Source organism: Bubalus bubalis, chromosome 2, assembly GCF_019923935.1.
Source record: "Bubalus bubalis isolate 160015118507 breed Murrah chromosome 2, NDDB_SH_1, whole genome shotgun sequence".
Lineage (NCBI taxonomy): Eukaryota > Metazoa > Chordata > Mammalia > Artiodactyla > Bovidae > Bubalus > Bubalus bubalis.
Window position 1 is genome coordinate 117686830 of NC_059158.1, and position 11341 is coordinate 117698170.

At 39.3% G+C, this 11341-nt stretch overlaps 1 long non-coding RNA gene across 2 annotated transcripts in view; it reads right to left on the reverse strand.

The window, feature by feature from the left end:
- The window catches only part of LOC102414731, a 35283-nt gene extending 24720 nt beyond the window's left edge, over window positions 1-10563 (reverse strand). Inside the window, exons 1-4 of one of the 2 annotated variants that reach the window (XR_326551.4) lie at window positions 8918-10563; window positions 8753-8819; window positions 4360-4582; window positions 4006-4123 (exon numbers count right to left, since the gene is read on the reverse strand). This is a non-coding gene — a long non-coding RNA (uncharacterized LOC102414731). Of the gene's footprint in view, window positions 1-4005; window positions 4203-4359; window positions 4583-8752; window positions 8820-8917 lie in introns of both variants that reach the window. The other variant, XR_003106879.3, reaches the window with a different exon arrangement.
- Window positions 10564-11341: the final 778 nt, after the last annotated feature.

Consider the following 11341-nt stretch of genomic DNA (forward strand, 5'->3'; position numbering starts at 1 on the left):
TTCCTGTAAAGCTCCTTCAAATTTCTGCCTAACTTCCTTTCTTCCTGCCTCCCTGGATTTGTGATTTCATGCAGCTGAACCAGATACTCAGGAAAATATCAGTTCTTTGAAGTCAGCCCCTTGGCAATCTTCATTCCATCTGCATCCTTCATTCCCCCTTGCTGTGTACCATCGCATATTCACAGATTCCGAAGACTTAATGGATTCCTTTTTCATTCCTAGTTCCATTATTAATACTGTGTTATTATAGTGTTGTGTCAAATTCTTCTAGGACTAACCCTTCCAACTTGTGTGATACTCTTATACACAGTAGACTGTTGTACAATAATCTATGTTTGGCCTGAAAACAGTAGTGATTTTATTTATATTTTTATAAGAAACATAAAAACCAAAATTTCAAGCCAAATAGTAAATATATCATGTGGTAGAAAATAACATTTATAGGAATTTTTCCTTCAGTTCAGTTCAGTCACTCAGTCATGTTGGGCTCTTTGCGACCCCATGAATTGCAGCATGCCAGGCCTCCCTGTCCATCATCAACTCCTTGGAGTTCACTCAAACTCATGTCCATCGAGTAGGTGATGTCATTCAGCCATCTCATCCTCTGTTGTTCCCTTCTTCTGCCCCCAATCCCTCCCAGCATCAGAGTCTTTTCCAATAAGTCAACTCTTCGCATGAGGTGGCCAAAATACTGAAGTTTCAGCTTCAGCATCATTCCTTCCTAAGAACACCCAGGACTGATCTCATTTAGAATGGACTGGTTGGATCTCCTTGCAGTCCAAGGGACTCTCAAGAATCTTCTCCAACACTACAGTTCAAAAGCATCAATTCTTCGGCACTCAGCTTTCTTCACAGTCCAACTCTCACATCCATACATGACTATTGGAAAAACCATAGCCTTAACTAGACGGACCTTTGTTGGCAAAGTAATTTTTCCTCAGCATTCCTAAATTGGCAAGATAGCCACTCAAAGATTACGCTGCTGCTGCTGCTGCTAAGTGGCTTCAGTCGTGTCCGACTCTGTGTGACCCCATGGACAGCAGCCCACCAGGCTCCGCCGTCCCTGGGATTCTCCAGGCAAGAGTATTGCAGTGGGTTGCAATTTCCTTCTCCAATGCATAAAAGTGAAAAGTGAAAGTGAAGTCACTCAGTTGTGTCAGACTCTTCGTGACCCCATGGACTGCAGCCTACCAGGCTTCTCCGTTCATGGGATTTTCCAGGCAAGAGTATTGGAGTGGGTTGCCATTGTCTTCTCCCAAAGATTATGAGGAAGCAATAAATAGTAAACATCAATGGAAGCAGCAGTTACCTATAGGCTCCCAGAGTGTACAGTCAATCTTTTTAAGATTCTTGTTTGTTTTTTTTTTTTTTTTTTGATGTGGACCCTTTTTAAAGTTCTTATTGAATTTGTTCAATATTGCTTCTGTTTTAAATTTTGGTTTTTTGGTTGCAAGGCATGTGGGATCTTAGCTTCCTGACTAGGCATTGAGCCCCACACTCCTTGCATTGGAAGGTGAAATCTTTTTTTTTTTTTTTGGAAGGTGAAACCTTAGCCACTGAACTGCCAGGGAAGTTCCCAGTTGATCTTTATTAATGAGTCTTCTCTGGACCAAGTCTAGATCTGGAAAGTTCTTCATTGGCACTATCCCTATAAGGCTTTAATGAGCCCTATTCCATTCTATTATTAGGAAGCATCACTATGAACAAAGCTAGTGGAGGTGATGGAATTCCAGCTGAGCTATTTCAAATCCTGAAAGATGATGCTGTGAAAGTGCTGCACTCAATATGCCAGCAAATTTGGAAAACTCAGCAGTGGCCACAGGACTGGAAAAGGTCAGTTTTCATCCCAATCCCAAAGAAAGGCAGTGCCAAAGAATGTTCAAACTACTGCACAATTGAACTCATTTCACATACTAGTAATGCTTAAAATTCTCCAAGCCAGGCTTCAGCAATACATGAACCGTGAACTTCCAGATGTTCAAACTGAAGTTCAAGTTTTAGAAAAGGCAGAGGAAGCAGAGATCAAATTGCCAACATCCGCTGGATCATGGAAAAAGCAAGAGAGTTCCAGAAAAACATCTATTTCTGCTTTATTGACTATGCCAAAGCTTTTGACTGTGTGGATCACAATAAACTGTGGAAAATTCTGAAAGAGATGGGAATACCAGACCACCTGACCTGCCTCTTGAGAAACCTGTATGCAGGTCAGTAAGCAACAGTTAGAACTGGACATGGAACAACAGACTGGTTCCAAATAAGAAAAGGAGTTAGTCAAGTTCTGTATATTGTCACCCTGCTTATTTAACTTATATGCAGAGTATATCATGAGAAACACTGGGCTGGAAGAAGCACAAGCTGGAATCAAGATTGCCGGGAGAAATATCAATAACCTCAGATATGCAGATGACACCACCCTTGTGGCAGAAAGTGAAGAGGAACTGAAAAGCCTCTTGATGAAAGTGAAAGAGGAGAGTGAAAAAGTTGGCTTAAAGCTCAACATTCAGAAAACTAAGATCATGGTATCCGGCCCTGTCACTTCATGGCAAATAGATGGGTAAACAGTGGAAACAGTGTCAGACTTAATTTTTCTGGGCTCCAAAATCACTGCAGATGGTGACCACAGCCATGAAATTAAAAGACACTTACTCCTTGGAAGGAAAGTTATGACCAACCTAGATAGCATATTAAAAAGCAGAGACATTACTTTGCCAACACAGGTCTGTCTAGTCAAGGCTATGGTTTTTCCAGTGGTCATGTATGGATGTAAGAGCTGGACTATAAAGAAAGCTGAGGGCCAAAGAATTGATGCTTTTGAACTGTGGTGTTGGAGAGTCCCTTGGACTGCAAGGAGATCCAACCAGCCCATCCTAAAGGAGATCAGTCCTGGGTGTTCACTGGAAGGACTGATACTGAGGCTGAAACTCCAATACTTTGGCCACCTGATGAGAAGAGCTGACTCATTGGAAAAGACCCTGATGCTGGGAAAGATTGAGGGCAGGAGGAGAAGGGGATGACAGAGGATGAGATGGTTGGATTGGGTTTGGGTGGACTCCGGCAGTTGGTGATGGACAGGGAGGCCTGGCGTGCTGCAGTTCATGGGGTCGCAAAGGTCGGACATGACTGAACGACTGAACTGATTCCACTCTGGTCTGGGAGGGAAGGAGAGAAAAGGAAGGGAAGCAGAAAGATGAGTATCATCAATGTGTAGAAGGACCCTGCACCAAGAGAAGGGAGCACAAGGTGGTGGCCAGTTCACAAAGGGGTCATAGCCCAGGCTGTGGGGCTGACTTGTGTGGTAAGAGGTGCTACCTGAAGACTGCTGATTGGCCCCAGCTGCTCCCAGCCTAAGGTACACTACTTACGCCATCATTCTCTAAGTGGAGAAGTCAAAGTCACTAACAACTCAGGGATGATTAGATTCCCAGATTGATTGGCAGATCAGAAAAGGACATGAGGGAACAGGACACCATGCCAACAGGGAAGCAGGCAGCAGCCCCTGGGAGTATTGTAGGTCACCCTAAACACATTAGACGAACTGGGCAGCAAAAGGAATTTAAACACCTTCCTGGAAAGTCCCACCCCTTCCTGGTCAAATTAATGACTTAGCGTGTGAAAATGGTTCACAGGTCCTGAATATGCATTAAGCCTCTCTAAGCCATTTACTGGGCTTCTCAGGTGGTGCACTGGTAAAGAATCTGCCTGCCAATGCAGGAGACGTAGGAAATGCAGGTTTGATCCCTGGGTCAGGAGGATCTCCTAGAGAAGAAATGGCAACCCACTCCAGTATTTCTGCCAGGAGAATTCTATGGACAGAGGAGCCTGTTGGGTTACAGTCCCTGGGGTTACAGAGTCAGATACAACTGAGCAACCGACCACACACACAAGCCTCCTACTAGATGCATTATGGCCATTATGTGATTTAATCTTACCCCCGGTTCAGTAGGCTCCTTTAGCACCTGTAATGAACAGAGAGAAAACTGAGGCCAGAGAAGTTTAGTTACTTACCTAAGGTCACACAGCTGATGCACTTCAGAGTTGAGATTCAAATTCTAGACGCTGATTCCAGAGCCTTTTCAACTAGGAAATACTTTATGCAGCTTTCTCTTCAGGATCATTTCTTCTTCTGTGGATGGATAATTCGAACCATCAGCCCATTTTGCTCTATAACAAGTGGCTTTTCCTAGAGCTATTTGAGTTGAAGTCTAGAAGAAACGTGTAAAATAAGTAGGCTATGAGAGAATTACCAGCAGGGGAAATATAAAAATGCCAGGTAGCTGTTTTGCTCTTTCATGTCTTCAAGAAGATAGTTAACTTCCGACTGCTTAGGGTGAGAAATGGGGAGAATATGTAATAGTTTACCTCAACAAGTACTTGTTTAGTGTCTCCTCCAGGAACAAAGGTGACATGTGGTGTTTTACGCCATGTTTCAGGAAGGCCTGTTTGACTTGATTTTCCTCTCTACTTTGAGAGAGGTGAAGTTGCCAAGCCACTGTGAGACAAGGAACTGGTGCTGGGATTGCTTTTTCAGATCTGACACTGCCCTGGAATCCTTACTTCCGTTGAGTCATCTTCATACTGGCACCTAAGGTGTGTTGTAACAACGAACCATAAAACTGTGTTACAGGGTGTGTCATGACCATCCACCAATGTCAACTTGGCTGGCGCATTCACATGGGAGGGAAATTACAATGTGTAGCCACTGTGTTCCTATAATGATGAGACTCTGGAATTATTAAATACTCCCTGACTCTTTCTAAGAGAATCATGGAGAGGGTTAGGGTTGTCATGTTGAATAAGACAATATGGTTGCAATATCAAATCACCAGCCAAACCCTGATGACTCTTGGTATAGAAGCAAAATTTAAATGCTAAAGTTATGAACTCTAGCTTGGAGATAGCTCTTGCAAGAACCCCCACATTTAAGTGTATGTGTGTGTTTTAACCTAAAACATTTTTAGTTTATATATTACTATATAGCTATTTTGATTTTTTGCCTTTGAGGTAAAGTTCTATGAATTTTAACACATGTATAGATTTCTGCAACTACCTCCATGGCCAGGATATAGAACCATCCCATCATCCACCCTCCAAAAAAGACTCTCTCTTATCATCCCTCTATAGTCACTCACTCCCAGTCCCTGAAAACCACTTATCTTTCTTCTTTTTTACAGTTTGTCTCTGAGAAAGCCATATAAATGGAATCTTACAGCATGTAACCTCTTGAGACAAGCTTTTTCAATAAGCACAATGCCTGGATGATTCATCCAACTTGTGCGTGTATCAGTACTTCCTTTCTATCTATTGCTGAGCAGTATTCCATGGTATGAATGAGTCATCATTATTAACCTCTTAAAAATTCATTATATTTTTAATTGAAGTTTAATTCATATACAATAAAATTAACCCCTTTACCTTAGTTTTTTTTTTAAAATGAAGAAATGAATCATGTGAACATCCTTACTCCATGAAAAGATAAGCTTTAAAATGGAAACAGATTTTTGGACATGCCATGTTTGTCTGACTTTCTCCAGTAGATGGTCTCTATATTTGGAGAATTGTTCAGTACAGTTCTCTTTCCATCTGCTTGTACTCATGTTATTAACAAATGTTCACTTCTTTCAACTGATTTCATATCGACTCTCCAACATTCTGCATTGTCTCTATTCTTTAGAGTTTTTTTAATACATAATACCTGTACATTGCACAAAATACAAAATGGTACATACCAAGATAAGTAAGTCACACCCACTTTCTATCTCCCAGTAACTCAGTTTCCTTTCTGGAGCTAACAGTATCCTCAATTTTTTTTAAAAGCATCATTAGAGGTATACTATGTTTTTACAAATACATATATGTATCAATGTATTAAAAAGTATGTATATAGACATATATAAGTATACAACTATAGGTATGCACGTGTACTCAGCTTCTCAGTCATGTCTGACTCTTTGCAACCCCATGGACTGCAGCCCACCAGGCTCCTCTGTCCATGGAATTTTCCAGGCAAGAATACTAGAGCAGGTTGCCATTTCCTACTGCAAGGGATCTTCCCAACCCAAGGATCGAATCTGCATCTCTTGCATCCCCTGCATCAGCAGGCAGATTCCTTATCACTAGTGCCACCCGGGAAGACCCACAAATATATATATTAATATATTTTAATATAAAATATAAATAGATGCATATAAAAACCAATGCATATATGCATGCTGCTAAGTTGCTTCAGTCGTGTCCAACTCTGTGCGACCCCATAGACGTCAGCCCACCAGGCTCCCCCATCCCTGGGATTCTCCAGGCAAGAACACTGGAGTGGGTTGCCATTTCCTTCTCCAATGCATGAAAGTGAAAAGTGAAAGTGAAGTCACTCAGTCGTGTCCAACCTGAGTGACCCCATGGACTGCAGCCTACCAGGCTCCTCTGTCCATGGGACTTTTCAGGCAAAGAGTACTGGAGTGGGGTGCCATTGCCTCCTCCGGCATATATGCATATGCATACACATATACATTTTCCCCACACACAAATGGGGGCATATTCTACCCAATGTTTTGTACTTTGCCTTATTCTCTTAACTTCCCTTCTCTCGGAATTCTTTCCAGAAAAGTACACTCAAAGCACTATAGTAAGTCCATTTTACTCTATTGTTTGAGTGTATTATAATTTATTTAAGTATCGCATTACTGATGGTCCAGCAAGTTTCTAAACTTTGTTCACACAAAGAATATATTGTTTTATTTGTGTCATTTCATTTCACACAAATGGAAGCATCTTTATAGGATAATTTTTTAGAAGTGGAATTTCTGAGTCAAGGGATATATTCATTTCTGTTTTTTAAAGATTTGGCCAAAATATACTTCAGGACAGTCACATCAGTTTATATTATATTAGCAATGGATCACAGGGTTTCTACATTTATTTAGTAACTAATTATATTCAATGATAAGTATCAGAAAATTAGCATTAATAGCTTCTCAATCTTTATTTTTATGACATTAACACTTTTTTTTTTTGAAGAGTTTAGGCCAGTTCAAAAACTGTCCTTCAATTTGGGCCTTTATTTTTTAAAAACAAAGAACCAATTGCAAATAACTCAAAGCAAAATACAAGGAAAACTTTTCAGATATAGACAAGAACAAGAAAAATAAAATTTAAAAATGTACTTAGTAAGAATACCTATCATTTGTCTGGGGTGAGGATATGAGGAGAGAAATAAGTGAGGAAAATTAAGAGGAACAAACTTCCAGTTACAAAATAAATGAATCATGGGTATGAAATGTATAGTATGCAGAAATAGTCAATAACTATGTAATATCTTGTATTGTGACAGATGGTAACTAGACTTAGTGTAGTGACAATTTTGAAATGTATAGAGATACTGAATCACTGTGTCATGTACTAACAGTGTTGTAGCTACAATTTATTTCAATAACAAACTCATAGAAAAAGAGATCAGATTGTGATTATCAGAGGAGGGAAGAGAAAGGAGGAATTGGATGAAAGTTAGTCAAAAGGTACAAACTTTCAGTTATAAGATAAGTAAGTACTTATAATGTACAATTAACAATGTGATATAATGTACAACTAACTCTGTGGTATGTTATATATACAAACTTATAAGAGAGTAAATCCTAAGAGTTCTCATCACAAAGAAATTTTTTTTCTATTTCTTTAATTTTCTATCTATATGAGATGATGCGTGTTCACTAAACTTACTGTAGTCATAATTTCATGATGAATGTAAGTCAAATCATTATGCTGTATGCCTTAAACTTATACAGTTATATCTCAATAAAACTGGGGAAAAAAAGAAGGAATACTTATCATATTTTGTTTGTTTGTTTGACTACTTACCATTTTTTGAGCACTTACTATATGGCAAATATTGAGTTAAGTATTTTGCTAGAGGTAACAGTGAACAGTTATTGGATGCTGCATTCGTGCCAAGTGAAGTGCAAAATTTTTTATATGCATTTATCTCCTGTATTCCTCATAATAATCCTTCAGTATTCTCTATATAATGCATGAGTGACCTGCAGTTCAGAGAGGCAGAACTGTTTGCCTCTGGTCACAAAATTAGCTCTCTTCCTATTCCTTTCCTTCCCTTCTCTTCTTTTCAAGTTAAAAAAGTTCATATGCTCATTAAATCCAGAGGGGGTAAAGTAAAAGTGGAGTGCCTGCTGGCCTCCAGAGGTAACCTCTATTAACAACTGGGTGTGTTTATTTCCACACCATTTTCTATTAGAGCCAAGACTTAAATCCCATCTTTTCTGACTCCAAAGCCTTTATTCCTAATGAATATCCAATGCTGTCTTCCATAGGTAAATAGAAAATTATATAATTATATACATATGCTATAAAATGAAATGGCTCTTAAAACTCTTATCAGTTGGATTATTGTTGAAAAGCAGGAAAAGCTAAAACATATTAAGTACCATCTCTCTGATACAAAGAGCCTTTTTATCCACAGCATAAAGAAGACTAAATTAACTAACTAATTAAAACTAAAAGAGCTTTTGACAAATGACACCCTGCAAGTACCTTTTGTGAACTTGCTACTTAGCCAACTGTTGACTATAAAAATAGAAAAAATAAGGCATGTGACCAAAGAGGAGGAACAAAAGCAGCTGAAATCAAAAGCAGTCCTGTTGTGCAATAGCTGATCTAGTTGAAGCTTTGCTGTAGAAGGAGCTTGGAGTCATTGGGTCCCACAAAACTCTTGCAGTTTCTAATAATTTCTAATCTAATACTAGATTACCTGTAGAGTACTGTCTGTGTGGTATCCCAGTGAGGTTATAATGGTGCTCAGTCATGTTCCACTCTACCTAAGGTCAAGAAGAACAGCAAAGTATCAATAGTAATGGCACTGGGAAATAAAAACTCATTTCTTCGGGTCATAGAAGGATCCAATTTAAAAAATTACCTTTGCATTGGATGATGATGCAGAACACTGATGCCTCATTCTTCATAATCTGGGAAGCTAGTCAGTGAGGAAAACCCAGCAGTTTCATTGAGTTAAGATTCCTGCTGCCTTCTACTTCCACATAGCAAACACATTTCACTGGATCTCAGACTAAAAGATCTCTTTGTTAATTTTACCTTGAAAAATTTCATCTTTCCTTTTCTTGTATTGCTCTTGTCCCATTTTGGTGAAAAGGTAGTTAAACCTTCATAAAACAAAGTTCATGGCTTTCCTCCCCCTCCTTTTTCTGTTTTAAAGGTTTTTTAATATGCAGCATAAAATTTTCTGTACCTTCTCCTTTTGTGAGTGAAAAAAGGAGTGTTGCAAGAGTCCTGAGTACTTTCCATTTCTTTATTGGGTATTGGTTCATCTTTTTTTTTTTTTTTTTTTTTGCAACTTTGCTAACTTTTGTTTTCTAGAAAAAAATACACTTTAACTTTTCAGTTTATTGGTAAAAAATTCTTTATACTATTCATCCATAATTTTAAAAGTCTCTGATATTTCTCTAGTTATGTCCCTTTCTTTACTCACATCTTTTTCTCTCATATTTTCGTTCTCTGTGAGTTTCTCTGTCAATATTTAAAGAAACCTATTTTTATAGGCTTTTCAAAGAACCAGCTTTGGGTGTTTAGAGTTTTTGTTTGCTTCCTCTTTGGGGGATTTATCTATTTTCAAACTTGTTGAGTTGAATATTGAATGCTTAGTTGACTTGTTTTTAATACTTTTATGTAAATACATTTTCAAAATTCTACTTTAGCCACAGGCTGGCAACAAAAGATTTCCTGGGTTTGAATCTCTGCTCTGTCACTAGCTGTATAGTCTTGGACAAGCTATTTCACTGAAGCTCTGTGCTTCAGTTTCCCCTTCTTGTTGTTCAAATCAATTATTCATTATCCTTATTAATGTTTTAAATGCTTGGTCCATCATTATCTGAGAGAGATGTCTTAAATTCTCCCAGTTTGGGGATTAACATATTTCAAGGCTGTTTTCTTGGGGGGCGAGGGGGCAATACATACAAGTACATGATGATTCTATCCTCCTGGTAGACAATTGCTTATCTTAATATCATATCCTTCTTTTTGCATTAAATTATATCTTTGTAAATATTAATATTCTTATACCAAATTTGTCTTATTTAGAGTAGATGTTGACAGATTTATATTTTTCTGTATCTTCAAAGAAACCAAGCTAGTGAATAAATAAATAAATAAATAAATAAAACCAGTTTTATTCCTAGACCCAGTCCTGTGTTCTTTTTTCCTGGCCATGACACATCCTAGGTCTACCTTCTTTCATGAATCAGCTGTCACTCTTCACTGTGAGGCCTCTCCCAAAACCTCAGCCTATAGTGACTGCTTCCTCCTCCTCTGCATGCTCAGTGCCAGCAGTACTTATTCAGTCCTGAAAATGTTCTCTTCTAGTGCTGTATGTGCATCTATTCTGGAAGTTCCTTAAAAGCTAGAATAGGGTTTTGGGTCTTCATCACTGCATGCAGGCTTTCTCTAGTTGTGGCAAGTGGGGCTATTCTCTAGTTGTGGTGCTCAGGCTTCTCATTGGGGTGGCTTCTCTTGTTGTGGAGCACAGGCCCTAGGGTGTGTGGCTCAGTAGTTGTGGTGCGTGGGCTCAGTAGCTATGGCTCTCGGACCTAGCGACTCCATGGCATGTGGGATCTTCTGAGACCAGGGATCAAACTGATGTTCCCTGCATTGAAAGGTGGAGTCTTAACCACTGGACCACCAGGGAAGTTCCTAGAACAAGGGTTGTTAATCAAGTTTCAGAAACAGAGAATTGATTGAAATTAAAAAGTGCTAATTTGGGGTTTGTTAGGACTGCAGGTGGAGAAGGCAATGGCACTCCACTCCAGTACTCTTGCCTGTAAAATCCCATGGATGGAGGAGCCTGGTATTGCCTGGAGAATCCCAGGGATGGGGAGTCTGGTGGGCTGCCATCTATGGGGTCGCACAGAGTCGGACATGACTGAAGCGACTTAGCAGCAGCAGCAGCAGCAGCAGGACTGCAGGATACACAGATTCAAGAAGCAGTTGAATTGTGTTCTGCCAGATCACAAAACGGCTTATAAGGGAAGAAAACTGAAGATTACTATGAGTTACTTGAATTATTTTTCAAGAATTATAATTGGAGCTAGCAAGAAGTAAGGGTGCTTATTAAGTAAGAATTGGTTGGAGTCTAAAAAGGTTGCCTAGTTACAAAGGGAGACCTTGAGACCACAAGGTTGCAGTTGGCAAGTGTTGTTTTGAATACAACTGGTAGTGTCTTTGGGTCTGGTACAGTTCAAATAGAGCTCAAGTTCTCATGGTGTAGAGATGTGTCTGAGATCAGATCCTCAATGGCCACCTGACTCCATTTTTGTATGCCTGCAAGTGT